The following is a 17,400-nucleotide window of genomic DNA, read 5'->3' as shown; positions in this document are numbered from 1 at the left end:
CTGGCTTTTAGCATCATAAATAAACTAATAAATTACCATGGGGAATGTTTCTATATTGACATTTTGCCTATTTGTAAATTTTAAACATATTGAGGGGTATGCAGTATTGAAGACCAAGACCTGGCATTTTGATACTATAGAATAAGACTGGAATGAATAATTTCAAGGGATTATATGTTTAAAATCCAATAATGATTGCATTTTAGGCAACAGGCATATGGAAGGTTGTTGCAATCAAATCTTATTTGGAGATTAACACAACACCCAACTACTGTTGTCATCACTGCCGCAACAGTCATAACTGAGGTAACAGCATATAAGCAACACAAAAATCAAGATTTCACAAGCTTTAACTTATGAAGATATATATTTTAAACACTAGACAACATAGTCTAGAAACCAAATTAGTTACATTGAAGGATAGGTATACCATAACTTGCAATTAAAATACTTAATAGTATTTTGGGGGAGATGGGAAGAAAATTCAGAGCAACTAAGATACACAAGATTACTGCATTTAAAACAGAAAATGGAATATTATTCAGCTGTCAAAAGGTATGAAGTTCTGAATCATGCAACAATGATGAACCCTGAAGACATCATATTGAGTGAAATAATAAGCCAGACACAAAAGAAATATGAAATAATTAGAGCAAGCAAGCTCACAGACAGGTTACCAGGATATGGGGTGGGACAGGGATTGAGGATTTAATGCTGAAATTGAACAGCGTTTCCAGTTGGGTTGGCCGAAGATTTTGGCAATGGATGGTGGACTACAGTTCATAGTACAATTATAAAAATGTCCTTTCATGGATTGTAACAAATATACCACACTAATGCAAGGTATCAATAACAGGGTGGTAAATGTGAATCCTGTATTTTATGCATGATTTTTCTGATAAATAAAATGAAATTTCAAAAAATGATCCTTAGGTATCATATTAAAATTCAACTGAAAAGTACTGTTGTGTTCTTTTACATACATTCTCAATCAGAAAACTTTGAGTCATTAGTGCATCCTATATGGGAGAAAAGCACCTTCTGAAAATCTTATATGTGCCTAACCAACAGGGAATAGACACAAGAGGGTATTAACATATCCCACCCAGTGGAACAGTGGTTCTCAAGCTTGGCTGCATATCAGAATCAATGGGGAGCTTTGAAAAATCCTCATGCCAAGGCTGCACCCCAAATTAATCTGAGGGAGTAGGACACAGCATCCGTAAGGGCAATTCTAATAGGAAGCCAAGGTTGAGAATCATCTCTTTCACCTGGGGGGGAATGCCTGCCTGAGGATACTTCATTTTTCACACTTATTTTCAGAAGGAGAGTTTTTTTAAATGCCGTGACTTAACCACCTGATCCCAACAATACGTTGTAAAGCTGTGAATAAAAAAATCACAAAAGTGTTTCTCAGTCTCTGAGTGGCCAACATTTGTGTGGACACAGCCTGACAGGCATACCTTGACGTGTGTTTAAAATGACCATTATAAAGTGTCCAGCATCTAGCCACGTCTCCCCCCATTGACCTGGCATGGTCCACAGAGAGAGGTTCCAAAACTGTTTGTAACTAGTTGCAAGAGATAGCTAAAGAAACTGAGAATAAACATTTAGAAACTTTTAGAGTAATTTGACAGTAATCTTAGACCTCTTAAATCTTAAAAAGTTTCAAGGGATGTATTTTGTACATTTTTTCTTATTTCTAGTGATTGCGTTTTTTGTTTTTTAATACAGTTTTATTGAGATACACTCATACTGAAATATACAATCCCTGGCTCACGGTATCGTCTAGTGATTGAGTTTCATTGCATTCCACAAAAAGAAACAATCTGCAACAGATGAAAGAATGAGAAAAATAAGCAAAAACCTGGTCTTCCACCCTAGATGGTTTGACAAGCTACATGCTAGCAGGCCGCCGGCTATAACAGCCCAACTTTATAGCCCAGTAAATGCCCAACATTATCTGGTCTGGGACCTTCCATCTCATACCAGTTCTCCTTTCACTTCAAGCACACTGAACTACCTGCAGGTACTCTAAGCATCATGTCATCTCACTTTTCAGTGCACATGTTCTCGTTTCCTGAAAGACTCTTCCAGCCTGTCTACCCAGCAAATATCCATTCCCTTAACACCTGGTTCCAGCCTGTCTTGCTGGGTGAAACTTTCCCTCAGACCCAGTCCTTCCATGCCCTCAACTCCCTCCTTGGTGCTCTCATTTTACCAGGTACATGCTTCCATCCTAAAAAGACTAGGGTTGAAGAGCTAGGTCTGTGCCTATTTCACCTTTCCAAGGTCAGTCTGGTGTAAGCCTGGCACAGGGACGGGTGTCCATAAATAGCTGTTGAATAAAATTAGTAAGCCTAAAGTAGCTAAGAGGCAGATTTTTTTGTTTCCTCTCTCCCTACTTTCAGGGCACACTGGGTTATCCTACAAGATGTTTCTCAAACTGCAATCTGTCACATCTCTTGGGGACCCAAAGGCTCATATATCTGAGAAACACTCATCTAGATGCTGATTGTACCTCAGGGAATGCTCAGTTCACTCATTTCCAATGCTTGAAATGTTCATTCTTCTCAAATTCATTCCTAGGTTAATACAGTCATAATTAAAGTACCAGTGGATTGTTTTAAGGAAAATTAGAAAGGTGGGTCTAAATTTTAGCCACATACACAAAAAAAGTCAAGTAGAAGAGCTAATATATTTTTAATAGAGAATGAAGAAATTGGATCTATCAGATAAAACATGAAACAAAGAACATTTAAAAGGGTAGTGCTGGAAACAGAATTGGTGGCACAAAATAGATCCTGTCATATGTAAGAATCAGAAATCCAAACCAATGGAGAAGAAGTGAATTACAAAATACACATTGTTTAGAAATTTTTTTAAAAAAAATCAAAATAGAGCATCACTTACACTGGACACAAAAATCTGCATGATCGAGTTACTGTAAAAACTTTCTGAACTATAAAAACAAGTGTAGACTACTAATTTAGAAAAGGGAAACATTTTCTAAGCCAGAAAAAAAAATCTTAAGTAAAAAAGAAAATGTCACATAGGAAAATATGGAAGAGCTTGACAGAATACAGAAATTTTATGGTTTTGTATTTCTAAGAGCACCAAAAATAAGTTGAGGAAGAATACAAAACATAAGAATGCATTTGTAACATATATGATGAGGGATGAAGGATAAATGTTCTTGGTATATAAAGAACATTTAAAAATAGAAAGAAATAAAAGAGAAAAATAAAAAAACACTTTTTCAATCTGATTCAGTGTGGTGAAGTGGAAATACAAATGGAATTTTTGTTTACTACTAATGGAAGTATAAACAAATAGTGCCTTTCTACAAAGCAGTCCGGCATACACATCAAATCACTCACATTGTTAAAATGTTCCTACTTCTTCCTTGCATTAGACTCTCCTTCTAGAACTCTGTCTTAAGAAAACAATAAGATTAGTCCAAAGAATTACATCAAGATGTTCATTACATGCTGTGTATAATAATGGACACCTGAAAACGTAAAAACCCAAAGATAAGGGAATGGATTAAAATTGCGCTATAACAACCACAGAATATTATGTAGCCACTATATTGCTTTCAAAAATATACAGTGATATAAGGAAATACTGTATGTATTCTATGATAACAGTATTATGAACATTAACTGAAAACAGATAAAAATAGGATATAAAACTTATAGATTACACACCAATTTTGCTCACATATTTATGTTTGTAATACATGTATATAGAAAAAAGTATGCACACACAATAAAAAGACTAGAAAGCATACCAAAATGTAAACAATGCATATCTCTGGATGATGGCCAGTTCTCACACTTTCTCTATTTCTACAAAATTTACACTACTTGTATAATTCAGGTGGGGATAAAGGAAGTTTCCTACTTCTGAAAAGGAGGCACATAATGAGAAAATGTGTCCTGGTAAGGCGTAAGTAATGGAATATATATAATCTTTAAACATCATAGCATCTCTTTTTAATTAAGGTTTAACAACTAAAGATAAAATTCAAACATTATTTAGAATTTTGGAAAATTCAAAGACGTTCAGTATGCGGTACATACCATAAAGAACATAAGTCTACAGAGACTATTTTAAACTTTTTCTATTTTAAACTTTCAGGTAGACAGGTATGCAGAAGCTTCTTGCCTTCTATTGTTCATTAATTATTTCACGCAATCGTGTCAATTCCCTACTAGACCATAAGCTTTTGGAGGAAAAGAAAACTGTCTCTGTTCTCAGTATCCAGAACACAGTAAGTGCTCCATAAATGTTAATTATAGCTGTGGCTTAGCATTCTTTGTGTAATAACGATGGCAAAATGACAACAGAAGAAACTCCAGGCTAATTACTAGATTAAGTTTCTCTATTTACGAGAGGTTGAACTACATTTAGAATAGAATCACCAAAAACCGTGAGCTGTTTAATAAAAGCCAAATGATCAAAATCACTTTCCAGGCTTTTATTTAAGATAAAACGCTTTCATTAGGGCACTTCAGAGAAGGGAAAAATGAACGTTAAGCCTACCAACAATCCCTTCGAAGGCAATGGAAACATAAATAGCCCTACTGGGCAATCGGGTTTCCCAATTGGATTCAATTGCTCTTCTCCCCCAGGGTTCTAAGAAACTAGACATTTATGCTTTCATTTTAAAGGTGTTTGTGTTTTTTTTTAATTCCTAACTACAAATTTATTTTAAAACACCACTTTAACCTGATATATGAATAATAATGAAAGCAGACCTTATCAAAGGAAGAAAATAAGTAATTTGATTTTATATCCAGATCTTGATCTAAAAAGATCTATATCTTATCAAAAGTACCAATTAAACTAGAAATCGGGGGTGTGTAAAAATGTTTAAAGGCATCTCTAGAATTCACTCCCAATCATGTGTATCTTCCTCAGCATATTATGAACAGTAACAAAATCATGATGATGAGGTTGGTAAACACTCCTGTATTCAATTTTATCTGCATTCAATTTAATCTAATTATCTTAATTACTAACACAGGGATGTCAGAGGGAGCCCAGAGAAAATTAAACTCTAGTTTTATGTGGTAAGAAAGTCTTAAGAAACCAAACTTACTTTTCTCTACATACTGCCTAGCAAGCAAAGTTCTATGGCTCCTTTAAGGTGTACCTGGAATCCTGCCTTGGCCAAGAACCCCATTAGGTAGAATTAATCTCTTTATTCTATTGCATTTTGGGCTTCTACTGCACTTAATTTAAAACAAGGCAGACTGTAGAGTCTATATTTATCTCCCTCCCCATCAGATGACAAAGCTGGCCTTTGTCAAAGTAGGTCTTCAAGTACTTAGCTGCTGAATTAAACTTAATTGGAAAATTATCAAAAGCCCACCCACCCTGTTTATACAAAAATAATGAGAAGAAACCAAACACATTTGAAATGCCTCAAGTATAAATGATGTAAACCTGGATCCCTATTAAGTCCCCTATGGTACTACAGCTTCTCTTAAATAAAGAATTCCTAGATATAGCCTAACATTTCAACTTTGGAGTTGTTCATACTGAAATGACAATGACAAATATACAGCATTTTGTCAAAAGTTTCATAAAAGCGAATACTATTAAGCTCTATGTCTTGAATTTCATTACTTATGAAATGGTACTATTTGTAAGTTAAAACATTCTCAAATTTTTTTCCAAGCCGCACTGGATAATTTCCGGTGCTACAGTGGGTTTTAACACAAATAGAGGCACTTTTTAAAAACTTGAAGTCTGCAATGCAAAGGTTTAAACTTTCAATGCAACAGCACCCTCTAGAGGTGAGGTTTAAATTGCAACGTCAGTTTTGAGAAAGCAAACCATAATTCCGGCCATCCTCACTTGATGTTATGTTTCAAACCAAAACAAACCACTAACTTCACTTAATAAAAAATTCACAGCAGGGCAGGCCACGGTGGCTGAGTGGCAGTGTTCTCACCTGCCATACTGGAGAGCCAAGTTCGATTTCCAGTGCCTGCCCATGCAAAAAAAAAAAAAAAAGAAAGAAAATCACAGCAAATATCTCAACAAATTTTTGAACCTTTTTCTAAACTTTGAAAAAACTAAAAAATACTTACAAAAACAATTCAATTGGTATCAAATTAATAAATGTAAATTGTGTCTTTATATGAATTTAAGCTACAAATAGTATTTTGAAAGTACAGACAAGGACTGATGTTTTAAATAAATCGGCATTGGAGAATGGAATTTAATTGGATTAGCATTCCAAAGAAAGGAGGAATCTCTTACAAAACACTTGTTAGCTTTATAGCTAGTGCCTTATGTGCTTAACAACACAACTGCTTCCTTGCAAGTCACAATGATTATTCAGTGGTTTTCCTTACTACAAACATTGTAAGTTTCACTAAATCCTATTCAAAGGCTATTCACAAGCAAAACATTCTGATATGCACATTCTAGTAAAATTATAACTATCTGTAGATAGACAAGAGTCTGTGAGCTTTCACGTCCTGGCCAACACTATTCCTTCTTTTTCGCTCCTGCTGTTCTGACCGGCATGGAGTGAACACTCAGTGGTTTTCCTTTGCACACAGGAAACACCTTGACACATAGATTCTGTATGTTCCTCACTGACAGAAAAGAGGGGGACAGTCTAGGTTAGCGATTCTCCACCCGGCGGCTTTGCATTTGACGCCATGATTGTCACCGCATGGGAAGTGCTGCTGGCATCTAACGGGTGGAGGCCAGGGAGGCTGCGAAACATCCAGGATGCCCACCACAGCTGCCCCCTGCCCCCCCCACACACACCGAGGAACTCTCCAGCCCCAAATGCAATGACGCTGCTGTTACGAAACACCAATCTAGGCAAAGTTTTTCTCCCTAGACACACAGTAAGCAACTGGGACAACTCAAGAGGTCAATTTCCTACTGCCTTAAAATGTCAGTTTCACCTTAAAGTTGAAGGGGTGGGAAAGTAAAGGACTGTATTATGTCCCACGCATGGCGCATGACATAGTGCCAGGCTCTTTCCCACATCTTTCTCCTTTTTAATCCTTACCACCAAGCTATGAGGTAGCATCAAAAATAGATAACAGACTAATGGCTTCTCCAAACCCACCCTCTGAGACTAGAAGCTCTGGATTTCTGCTACACCTGGGGTCTGACTTTTAATTAAAACTGAAGTGTTTTCAAAGTCCACAAGGATTGTGGGGAATCACCACAATGAAGGGGTGAGTGTCACATTAACTCTATGAGAAGCAACTGAATACAGCCAGGTGGGAGAAAGAGATCACCAGCAATGCAAATGCACCTGTAAGAACCACATCTTAAACTTTTTAAACAAATCCCTCTCCCTCATCGGACTGTGATTTCATTCACGTTAGATGTGCATCTCACTTTTCTTTGCATATGCTCATAGGAGTAGGCATTTACAGGCTCCTGAGTTGATTGTTAACCTGAAAACCCAGTGAGAGAGAGGTTTCACAAAATGCACACGTAGCCCAGATCTCATTTTATCACCAAGCCAACTATATTCAGTAACATAAAATGCTCTTGTTGAAAATGTTCGAGGAAATCAAATGATGCTCCACACCATCAAATTCTTCTCTCAACATAAGCAATTCCATTTTTCTAAGGACAGATGTGCCAACATTGCCACCTCAGTGGTCTTTTGGGCATGGCTATCAACGCTTCTGTTTGTGAGGATGTTGGCTACAGCGTAACACAGCCACCTGGGAGCACCCATGAGAGGAGCAGTTCCCGACAGTGGCCATGCACAAGGCTCCTGAAACCCGCACCTGCTCAGGCCTCATATCTTAAGAGGTTATTTGCTAATCTAGAGATTTAGTAAAGTCTGGGGTACGGCCCAGTGGGGCACAAAAAGATGTATTTTGAATATACATCTAAGAAACAACCACATCTAGCAGCATAGTTTGAAAATAGCACCCCACTATAATTTGGGCAAGGGCGCCTCTCCTTGGGGTCCAGGACACCACACTGGGGATTTGAATGCATTTAGTAGAGCACTTAGTGCGTTAAGGGACTGACTTTTACCACACACCTTCCAGGGCTCAAAGGCATCCCCTATGGGTCACACCAGGGAAGAACGAGGTGGTAATGTGAGTCAACCTAAGAAACAATTCAATTTCCTTCCCACTGAGAAGGGGGATGGTGAGCCCCATCGTTTGGAGTTCAACAGTTTCAGTTTTCCTTTACATGGAAGGGACAAATGGAAGCCCTCTTTCTCAACCTGTCTTCTAAACCACCAGTGCTCAGTTGTTGCGTTAGGGCTAAAAATGTGTAAACTGCCAATGCCTGACTACTAAGACTAGAAATGTACAAACCAGGATTACCTACTGATTCTCCTGAGTGTGTCTGGGAGGCTCGTGGGGGGGGGGGGGGGGCGTGTCATGGAAGTGAGGCGGGAGCATTTACTGAACGGCCACGGCAGGGCAGCCACAGTTTGCGGGCCCAGTCAGTTTTGGTGAGCTTGAGCTTTTAGGACACTTGTCAGGGCACCAGGAACTTCTCCTTCAGAAGACTTGGGCAGCTACAATCTTACAGCTCATCTGATGGCTGCCCCTCTCCCAGCCATTCACATCCATGATGTTTTCCCTTATCATTGTTTTCCCGGTACCTCACTTGATGCCTGGCGCAGGCTGGGCAATCAATTACTTCTTGAAGAACTCCAGACTTGGAGCTGGGTACGGAGAAAAGCCAGAAGGGGACTGAGGCCCTCAGAGAGCGAGTGAATTGGAGTTCGTTCAAGTCTAAGGGAATCAGGAGAGAGGATCCACAGCTCTGTGACAACCAAGAAGGGCTCTGCCTGAAGAACTGGGTTTCTCATTGGCCTTAGTAGCCTGGAGACATCCCAGTCTCTCAGAGAAGCACAGCCTAACTCCAGCCCTGGTGGGGGAAATCAGACCCTAGGGAAGAGAAAAGTAGTCCAGGTTAAAATTAAGGCAGAAGAGGCTGGGTAGAATTGAGCCATCAATAAGTGTTATCAGAAGTGAGACAGCAAAGGAGGAAAAAGACAGTAGAACTGGAAACTAGAGGAAATTGGTGCCCTCATACTGGCTTCCCAGTACCAGGCACACTGGATACAAAATCAGAAAAAATTAGGTTTCTAATCCAGCTCTGACCCACACTTAGCCATGTGGTCTTTTTTTTTTTTTTTAATCTGTTTTATCGAGGTATAATTTTACATAATATGAAAGTCAGCAGTTTCAGGAGTACAATTTGATGAATTTGACAAATGAATACAGTCACATAACCATCACCAAAATCAAGACCTGAAGCATCTGTATCAACCCCAACAGTCACAAATCCCCACCAAGGGGCCCCGGCAACTACAGGTCTGGCTTCTAACACAATAGCTTTGACTTTTCTAGAATTTCATGTAGATGGAATCATATGGTACATACACTATTGTATCTGGCTTCTTTTGTTCAGCCTAAAGCTTCTGGGATTCACCCATGTTGTTGCGTATTCAGCGGTTCATTCAGTTTCATTGCTGAGTATTCTTCCATTGTGTATATATACAATTTGTTTATCCACTTATTGGTTGATAGATACCTGGATTGCTTCCAGTCTGGGGGGCTATTGTGAATAAAGCGGCTGTGAACATTCAAGCAGAAGTCTTTGTGTGGCCATATGGACACATGTTTTCATTTCTGTTGGGTAAATACCTAGGAGCAGAATAGCCTGGTCATACAGTACATGTACATTTAACTTTAGAAGACAATGTCAAACTGTTTCCACAGTGGAATGCCACTTTTCATTGCCAGCAGCAGCATATGAGAGTTCCAGTCACTTCACAGTCTCTCCAATACTTCACATAAACAGCTTTTAATTTAAGGTAATCTTACAGGTACGTAGTGGTGACTCATGGTTTTAATGTGCATTTCCCTAATGAGTTGAGTATCTTTTCGTGTACTTATTTACTATTCACTTATCTTCTTTGGTGAAGTGTCTATTCAAATATTTTGTCTGTTTTTTTTTTTTCCTTTTTAATCAAGTTGTCTGTCTTCTCAGTATTGCATTTAAGAGCTATTTTTCCATTCTGGATAAATGTTCTTCACTAGATGTTTTACAAATATTTTCTCCTAGTCTAAGCCATGTGGTCTTGATCAAGTCATTCTTCCTCTCCAAGACCATTTCCTTATCTGCAAAAGAATGAGAGTAAACCTAACTGGTCCATCAATAGGGTTGTCAAGGACCAAATGAAACAATGGCTTTTAGAGGATTGCATCCTCTATAAGGTAATCTCAAATGTAAGGGGTTATGACTGTCACTCTCCTAAAGATGATGGGCTAAGCACGTCCTGTTTAGACAGTCCAACTACCCTGCCCCACCCCCAAAGAATTTTAAACATCAGCAGCCATCCATAGAAAATGAAGCACAACAAAGGTCATGTTAGAGTGGTGTGCTAGTTGGAAGGGATTATGTACTCCAGAAAAACCATGTTTTAATCCTGATCCAATCTCGCGGAGGCACCGTCTCTTTCAATCCCTATTCAATAATGTAGGTTGAATCTTTTGATTAGATTATCTCCATGAAGATGTGACATGCCCAATTGTGGGTATTAACTGTTCATTAGATGGAGATGTGACTCCGCCCATTCCAGGTGGTCTTGATTAGTTTACTGGAATCCTTTAAAAGAGGAAATATTTTGGAGAAAGCTGCAAGATAGCCATGAGGACCAATGAGAGTCCACGCAGCCAGAGACCTTTGGAGAAGAAGGAAGAAAACGCCCCTGGTGGAGCTTAATGAAACAAGAAGCCTAGAGAGAAAGCTAGCAGACATCGCTATGTTTGCCACGTGCCTTTCCAGTTGAGAGAGAAACCCTGAACGTCATCGGCCTCTTGAAACCAAAGTATATTTCCCTGTTCCCTTAGACTGGACACTCCTATAGCCTTACTGTAATTGGGATGTTTTCACGGCTTTAGAATTATAAACTTGCAACTTAATAAATTCCCCTTTTTAAAAGCCATTCCATTTCTGGTATAATGCATTCCAGCAGCTAGCAAACTAGCATAAGCAGGTAGGCTAAATAAGGCCTTATTTGGATTTGTAAATGGTAAATAAAGGAAAGTCCAGAAATACAGCTGCATACAAATCATCCTTTCATTCCAAAAAGGGAGAAGTAATTAAGATGGCTACAAATTTGTGAAGGAATCAACACACCTTTTTTTCTTTCAACTTAAAAAATATGATCATAATGCCTGCTCAGTTAAATTTAGTATTCTTAGCCCTAAAAGTATCAAATATTTGAAATGTTTACTACCTGTAATGGCTTGAAAAGTGGCCCCTCCAAAACTGAGGTCCAACTAAAACTTTGGACTGTGGCCTTAGTTGGAAACACGGTCTTTGTAGAAATAACTAACATAAGGTTTGAGATGAAAGCGTACTGGATTAGGACGGTCCCTGTTTGGGTTTGCTAAAGCTGCTAGATGCAATATACCAGAAATGGGTCAGCTTTTATATTGGAAATTTATTAACTTACAATTTACAGGTCTTAGGCCCTGGGAACGTCCAACTCAAGGCATCAACAGGACAATACCTCCTCTCAAGATAGGCTATTGACATCTGGGGTTCCTCTGTCACAAAAGAAGGCACATGGTAACTTCTGCTGGTCCTTCATTCCTGGATTCCATTGCTTTCTGCTTCTGGTTCCAGCGGCTTCTCTGAGATTCTGTGGGTCCTGCCTTAGCTCCCCCGGGCCTTTTCTCTCCAGGCAATATCTGGATGTTTCTTTCTGAGCTCTTTGGGCTTTTTCTGTCTTTTATCTTCTCATAAAGGACTCCAGTAAAGGATTAAGACCCATCTTGAAAGGGGTAGGTCACATCTCAAAATGAAATAACCTAATCAAAAGGTTCCATCTATAACAGATCTGTACCCACAGGAATGGGTTAAAAGAAGATGGCCTTTTCTGGGGTACATAACAGCTTCAAACCAGCTCAGGCCCTAAATCCAAGGAAAAGGACACACAGAGACACAGAGGAGAAGGCCATGCAAAGACGGATGCAGAGATTAGAGTGAAGCATCAATACGCCAACCAAGGCCAAGGAAGCCAGGAGAGAGGGCTGAGACAGCTTTTCTCTCGAGCCTCCAGAAGGAACCAACTTTGTAAACACCTTGATTTTGAACTTCTGGTCTCCAGACCTGGGAGAGACTGTATTTCTATTGTTTGAAATCATCCAGTTTGCTATAGCAGCCCTATGAAACAAATACACCACTTACCCATTATTATTTAAGTGCAGTGAAAGTATGCCCCGAAGATGGCATTACAAACAGGGGTCTAACACCAGAACGGACTTACTCTGTTGACGGCACACAAAATTTACCATATTTGCACATGTATTTCCCCAAGCTTCATCTCTTCCCCTCTCTAAGGCAGCATACATCACACCCAGCAAGGAAAGCAACACTCGCCTCTTTCTAACCTCTGGGGTATCCGCATCCATCCTATAATTCTAGGGTTCTGGGTCATTCCTTCCTGTCCTTTGTCCTTCTGGCCACCCTGTGCAGACATAGGCTGCCATTCTCATTTGTCATCTCAAGGTAGAATTTCACGCTTTATGTAATAAATAATGTTAGTTTTTACTCATTTTTGTTATCTAGAGAGGGTTGCTTCTGCTGGGTCTACTGTTCTGTGTTTTTGTGTGTCTTTTTGGCATGGGCAGGCACCGGGAATCAAACCCAGGTCTCCGACATGGCGGGCGAGACTTCTGCCACGGAGCCACCGTCGCACCGCCCTTCTACTGTTGTTTTGTTTGGTGTTTCTTACTAAAGAGATACAGGCAGTAAGTTAGACCTGTGCCTGGGCGGGGTTGAGGGGGACAGGTTGGGAGGGAGGGAGGAATTACTTTTATCAAAACAGAGACATGAAGAATATTGCTTAGCTGATTTTTTCCTGATGGTCTGAATTAACAATTGCAACAAACTTGTGCGAGGTGTTACAGTAACCAAAATTCTATGTTTTTTGAGTTGGAAGAAGACTGCACAAGACACGTGGCACCTAGAAGGAATCTGGCTTTTCCCTTCAACCTAAATGAAAACATGAACATTTCCTGGTTTTCTTTGGTTCTAGGAGAGGCTAGTTACTAGGGGGTTAAGGAGCCTCAACACTTCACCCATAGAGGTTTCAGGTATAATCCTGTTACCTTTGAATGGCTATCAGTATTCTTTGAAATTGTGATTAGTCAAGGTTACAGGATAGTTGTGCTAATAGCCCTGTGGCCCAGGCTGCCAAGAAATACATTATGACCCTCCTTGCAATAGTGCTAATTTGCATTATGTCTAAATAATGATTCTTCCTGCTCCTTCTTGCCCATTTTTCCAGTAAAACGAGTTTTTAAAAGAAAAGCATGAGGAAAACTGGCTTGTATCTGCACACGGGTCTATGCCTCGCAGCCATAACCAAAGGACCAGATTGTATTTATTGCAGCACTCAAGGCAGAACCTCTTCCAAAGTGGAAGATAATGCATTTCCAGCTCATCTCGAACCACCATGGAAACGTATACCAATATATTTTCCTTCGGAAGGCTGACATGTAAAAGAGCTTTTCTTTGTATTATTTTAGCAAACACAGGGTCCATGCCTTCCAGTTATCCTTCTGACAGAGCAATGTCTTTGTTGTTTTAATATCTTGATTACCTAAAGAACTAGCTGCCAATTTAAATAAACTGGGAAGGCCACGGAGATAAAGAATACATGAATTCTTCTAGACCTTTCCTTTTATTTACCTGGCACATAGCCCACTATTCCTCATGAAAAGAGAAAAATTCATGCTCTAAATTCTTGCTTATAAGTGCACATTTTAAAACATTCTACAAAGAAGAAAAGAAAGTCAGAATAGCTTGTCCAAAATGCACTTATAAAGTATTGAACTGCCCCATGTTACTAGGTGCACTTTGTGAAAATATTTTGAAGAGACAAAAAGTGCTGTTCAGCTGATGACAGAACACGCTATACAAAGGGTGGCACCTGGAATTCTCTTATTGATGGAAGAGTGTCACCAAGCCCCAGAAGCAGAAACATCTAACAGCTCATCCCCCACACCCGACCCATAGCTCCACGCCAAAGATACAAATTTATATTGCCTAGGGTCATGAAATAGGCACACATCTGGAAATAAAATCCAACATACCTGCAATTTTCATGCCTCCAAATACCATTTACTTGTCTTCTGGACAAGTAAGCAAAGACTTCAATGAAAATGCATCCCCGCCCTTACCCCAATGTGGGACGGGACTCCCAGGGATGAGCCTGGCCCTGGCACCGTGGGATCGACAATGCCTTCCTGACCAAAAGGGGAAAAAGAAATGTAACAAATTAATGTTCCCAGTGATTAGGAAGTTTGAAATAGAGTCTAGAGGTCATTCTGGAGGGTACACCTGTGCAAGCTTCAGCCAAACACTGCAAATTGCCGCAGAGTTCCAAGCCCCAACCAACAGTATTCTTGAAAACCCTAAAGAATACCCAGGGCTCTATCTAAGACTCTATAAAAGTTTTACCTCTTAAGTTTATTTTTTTCAGACACGTAAAGCCTCCAGATTGTTCCTATGCCAGATAAGCCCTGAAACCCAGAGGCACCTGTCTCTCCAAGAACATCGTCCAGTTCATTCCTCTACCCCATAAGATTTCCAGCACAAAGAAGTTAGAATGGTCATTGCCCAGATATCCCTGAAGCTAGAGAGAGTAATCAAATGAAATACCAAATAATCAAACAGAGAAGTTAGGATTCAACAAATGATTATGACCACTGCCTCATTATATAGATATTCCTTTTTGGTTTTTAGAGTTTTAGAACAGCTAGAAGGAAATACATTGTTGAACTGTAATTTAGTAGCCCTGATTGCTGCTGATGATTGTATCACTATATAGCTTTTATCGTGTGACCACCTAATTATAAAAACCTTGTAACTGACACTCTCTTTATCCAGTGTATGGGGAGATGAGTAATAAAATACAGACATGCATGGGGAAAAATAAATAAATAAACAATGTGGGTAGACTACTGAATTAATGAAAATATTATTTCAATGGCCTAGAAGCAATTGGGATCCAGCAATGATTAAGACATGGTACCTGTCCTTGAAGAGCTCCTAAATAGAAGCAAGAGTAGAAATCCCACAAACAATAGAAGGCAGAGGAAGGAGAAATCCTGTTTTCTGCAGGGACTTATGTGGGCTTTGTAAAGAAAGTGGCATTTATTTGGGCCCTTGAAATAAGAGAATTCCAAAGCAGGGTTGAGGGACGAAGCATTCCAAACAGTACTTCATTAGATACAACCAGAATAAAATATTTGATATGTCTCATTGATTATTCCATACTGTTTGGTTTGCTAAAGCTGCCAAAATGCAATATACCAGAAATGGTTGGCATTTACAATGGGGATTTATGAACTTACAATGTACAGTTCTTAGGCCATGAAAATGTCCAACTCAAGGCATCCACAGGATGATACCTGGACTCTGAAGACAGGCTGCCAGCATCGGGACACTTCTGTCACATGGGAAGGTACATGGCTGATGTCTGCCGGTATTTCTCTCCCAGGTTTCCCTGCTCCCAGCTTCTGGCTTCAGTGGCTCCCTCTCTCAGCTTCTATGAGCGTCTCTTAATTCCATCTCTCTCTGCTTCTGTATGTGTTTTATCGTCTTATAAAAGACTACAGCAAGAGGATTAAGACCCACCCTAAATGAGGTGGGTCACATCTCAAGTGAAATAACCTAATCAAAAGGTCCCGCCCACAACAGGTTACACCTACAGGAATGGAATGAAAAAATATGGCCTTTTCTAGGGTACATGACAGCTTCAAAGTACCATGCATACTAAGATAACGGATTGCAAAAGCAACTTGGAATATAAAAATGCTGAAAATATCAAATCCTGGAGGCCAGGAAGTGGATAGATGCAGGTTCTAACCTTGGACTAGTTTCGTGAGTTTAAACAAATGACTTAATTCCTCTGATCCAGTTGTGCATCTCTGACAAATGGGGATAATGATACCTCCCTAAAATACCGATCACTCCCCTTCGAGGCCACCGATTTATCATGTCATTTGATACAGTGTATCATGGTTGCATATGGCTTTATTTCCCCTGTAGACCAACAGCTCAATGGAGATAAAGAGCTTTGTTTACTCTGAGCCCACTTTGCACAGTGTTAGCTCTAGCCAACACCCAGTAAATGCCACGTTCTCTTCATTTCTAATGGATTTCTATTTCCTACGAAAATACACTCCTTGGTACTGTGAAGTGTCCTGTCCTTCCAATTTTGAAAGTCCCCAAATTTCATAATTTGAGTCTTTACCATGCAGGTTTCAGCATGCATGCCCCTATCCTGGTGGGATGTTTTTTGTGTTACTTTTGCTATAGGTTTAAAAATCAATCTTCAGGGCCTTGGGTATATGAAAAAACAGTGGGAAAATCATTTAAATATAGTTCTAAAAATTAATAATTAAGTAACTTTGGGATCCTGAGACGCTTGTGAGCTTTATGTTAACTGAACTTTCATTTCAGCTTTGTTTCCAGAAGATCACAAAAAATACAGCATACCAAACGGCAACAAAAATAGTCCATTATACATTTCAGCTTCTTCAGGGTAGCCATGGAACAGAACAAAAATCTTCCAAAAATGAACACATATATCCTGTTATTCTACTCAGACACTAAATGAAAAGGACCTGCGGTACAATGCTATATGAGAGAAGAAAGAGTGCTGGTAAAATGTATTCAGAAGCAACAGACTAAAATTCAGGTTGCCTACACCCCCAGGACTCTGTCTCCAACACATCCCAATTACAATAATTCTACATGCAGTCAACTGGAGAGAAAAATTCCCATTTAGAACAGAGTAAAAATGAGAAAGGAACCATCACAGAATGATGCAAAATAAGGTGCAAGATAAAGAAGGGAAGAAACATTACAAACAACAGGCAGTTAAAGAAAACACACCAGAAAAATTATGCTGCAAAGATTTTGAAATTAGGAACCAACAAGTCAGTGTGAGATTAAAAAAAAAATCTTTCTAGGGAAAAAAAAAGCTCAAATAACAAACAAGAAGACAACAAGGGGAGATTAAAAGATAGTTAGCAGAGCTAAGGGAAGAAATGGAAGAAAAAACAATTACAGAAATGGATACTATATTAGAAGCAATAAGAGAAACAAAAACACAATCAGGTATTTGGAGGACAGGCTTCAGAAAATCAAGCAAAGTTAAGTAGAAAAGAATACATTTTTAAAGGGTTAAAGAAAACAAATTACAGATTATGATGGCTAATCTCATGTATCAACTTGGCTAGGTTATGGCATCCAGTCATTTGGTCAGGTACTGACCTGCTTGTTACTGTGAGGGTATTTGAGATGCGATTTGCATGTGTAATTAGTTTATTGCATCTATGATCAACA

The 17,400-nt window shown here is 39.2% G+C and overlaps 1 protein-coding gene across 7 annotated transcripts in view; it reads right to left on the bottom strand.

Moving 5' to 3' along the window:
• VGLL4 (vestigial like family member 4) overlaps window positions 1-17,400 on the bottom strand; it is a 211,920-nt gene that overhangs the window by 94,290 nt on the left and 100,230 nt on the right. The gene's annotated exons all lie outside the window — the stretch shown is intronic.

The sequence above is a fragment of the Tamandua tetradactyla genome, chromosome 9 (genome assembly GCF_023851605.1).
Source record: "Tamandua tetradactyla isolate mTamTet1 chromosome 9, mTamTet1.pri, whole genome shotgun sequence".
In the NCBI taxonomy this organism is placed as follows: domain Eukaryota; kingdom Metazoa; phylum Chordata; class Mammalia; order Pilosa; family Myrmecophagidae; genus Tamandua; species Tamandua tetradactyla.
Note: the sequence above shows the minus strand (reverse complement) of the source record. Positions and strands in the feature narration are given on the sequence as shown.